Source organism: Camelus ferus, chromosome 10, assembly GCF_009834535.1.
Source record: "Camelus ferus isolate YT-003-E chromosome 10, BCGSAC_Cfer_1.0, whole genome shotgun sequence".
NCBI lineage: Eukaryota > Metazoa > Chordata > Mammalia > Artiodactyla > Camelidae > Camelus > Camelus ferus.
The window spans coordinates 18,170,601-18,173,414 of record NC_045705.1 but is presented as its reverse complement, the minus strand read 5'-3'; positions in this window follow the sequence as shown (position 1 = coordinate 18,173,414).

The window sequence follows — 2,814 nt, the reverse complement described above, 5'->3', positions numbered from 1 at the left end:
TGAGGCCCAGCTAAAAGTACTTTTTGATAGAGCAGTTGTTCTTCAAGCATGGTTTCCAGACTAGTGACTTCAGCCTCACCTGCAAACGTGCTGGGTATGCATTCTCTGCCCCTCCTCCAGACCCACTAAATCAGAAACCCTGGATGTAACCCTGGCCCTGCAGTCTGTGGTTTAACGAATACGCTCAAATGTGAGCACCGTGGGTCTAGAGTTCTCCAACCACACAGTGCCGGTGCAAGCAGGAGCCTAACAACTCACCCTACTCTCTCAACTAGAAGGGCAGGTGTAGCAGGTGCAAGAGCTAACTCTCCATTAAGGTTTTCTTAAGTAATGGTGTTTATTCCAACGGTACGTACGAAAATAAGAGAGGGGTCTTGGCTGTGTGGCCAGGCTTCACTGAGACTGGGTGTTTTCAAGACACAACAGATGTGCTAACCCGACAGCAGGTCTGGTGACAGTCGTCGAAGGTGGAGTGTACAGGGCCCTACAGGCCCGTCATAGTGCCTTAGCCATGCTGTCACCTCACCGCTCCTTGCACAAACTACTGAGTTTTTCTCGTTTACCTTCTGTTCAAACTCCTGAGAGAATCTGATTGGCTTAATCACCTTCATCATTTGGATACTGTTTCCTTAATAACTGCCCAATTCATAAGCTCTGTTGTCCAGTGTGAAGATTGGCTTTCCTTGGATCAGTTCTCCCTCCAAGCCCAGTCGGGACCAGGAGAAAACAAAATGCAGAATGTTAAGAACCTCCTAGGGCCACTTCCCTTAAAGGTCTGGGCCCCCTAATGTGGGTTTAGGGTATGTCACACGGTAGGACTGGTCCGGGAGGGATGTTTAGTTGTCCTCTGACCCTTAAATCTATCTGTAGTTCTTTGACACAGAAAGACGTCAAAGAGAAACTAAGCATTTGTTCAACTATTCATTTTGGGGATGAGTTGGAAACTTAAACTGAAATGCTTTGCGAATGTTTCCCTTTCAGTATTTCCCATAGGAGTCTCCTTGTGGCCTAATTTAGGAATGCCATGAGCCATAATATTTGGGGGGAAATAAAAAGAATCTTCCTTGCATGCACCAGATTGTAGGGCCTGTATTTTCTGCAGAAATTCTCTTTATATAGTCTCATTCACTAAGCCATAAATGACTAGAAGCTTGTTGGTATTTTTAAAAAAAACTCTTTTAAGGAAAGAAAAAAAAAAAGCTCAAGTGACAGTTTTCTCCAGATCATTTCAGACTGGCCCCTCTAGGCTCTCTTTTAATAACTTACCTGATATACGACTATACCAAGCTGAGCTGAAAAACAGGCAGAGCCAAATCAAAAGGCTAACTAACCTTCGGGGAGTGCATGAGATTGTTATTCAAACTTGAAGGATGCCACAATTCACTGAACATCCCTGAATCACTTTACCTTTCTTAATGCCAAAATTAAACTTGCAGTTTACCCAGAACCTTGGAGAACCCACCAACGCCACACCGGTATCGCCACTGTTGGTTACTTTGTCTTATGCCACCAAGTGAACGTAACCAATTGGTAGCTGATAGCTAAGGGATACTTACAGAGCAGTGCTTGCATTTTGAATTGTTTAAAAAAAAATACACACACACACATATCATCCAGCCTGCTTACAATAAAAATCACGAGCCCAAAACCTCTTTTGAGTTTTCACATATTAGCTGTTGAAGCTGGGGGAACTGGAAGGTTTGGCTATTTTAGCAATGTTTGAAAACAGTTTATTTTCACTAAGTTCATTTATTTCAAAACCATAGTCTAGGAAGATTACAACAACTTTTAAATAAAACATTTGTTTGCATATGAAATGAGAAACTTGAAGTTTCTAATCATTGTTTCAAAGAAATTATTCCCTCGTGGTTTCAAAGGAAAAAAAAAATACACTTCAGTTGTGCCACTTCAAAGGGCTGTAATTAAATACTTTCAAATTGAACATAAAGATGTAGAATTACTAATCCAACTGAGTTAGTAACCTGTTTTATCTGATAAATCTCCTTTATCTTCTGGAAGTTAAATTCTCTTGGTAAGATTAGTCAATCCTCATAAGCATGCTTGCTGTTTCAGATAACCTACAAGTCAGGGTATATACACTACAGAAGTCTCTTACACCTTTCAAACTAAGTGTTCAATGAAGTGTTTGATGATTTAAAAAAAAAAGCATTTTTATAAAAACCAGTGAAAAGAAACCCAGAAGTGTCCATGTATATCTTCATGTCCTCACTCATATTCTTAAAACTTTAAACTTAACATGTTGACTCCTGCTGGGCAAGACCTAAGAATGCTAAAAAGAGAAGTCATTATACTTTAAGAATTTAAAAAAATATTCCACTTCAATGTAATTACCAGTGCTCACAGTTAATTTAGAAGTGAAGCGATTAAGCATTAAGTCGTAGCAGCAAAGAGTTTATTTTCATGAAGATACCAGCAGATGTCAGCAAAAACTAAGGCAGTGCCACACGAATCTGAACAAGGGCGTTAAGCTATTTCTAGCAGCGTTAACTCTAATTTAAGAAAATCCCTGCTGGTAGGCAGAGGTTGGTCCATGTGAGACAGCTCCATTTTCTACATTGCTACTCGACTTGTACTTACCTTTTTGGAGGTGGGAGGGGTAGGAAGGAGAGGCCTCAGTGGGGTCTAGCTTTTCTGGGGTAGCAACAGCTCTTCCAGAGAAGTGAACCACTCTGACTTTGCTGAACAAAACCCATCTACAACACTACATAACAAACTACACTACACTAACAGCCATCTTCCCTTAAAAAAAAATAAAATTAAATGGCTTACAGGAAAGTCAATTACCCACGCACC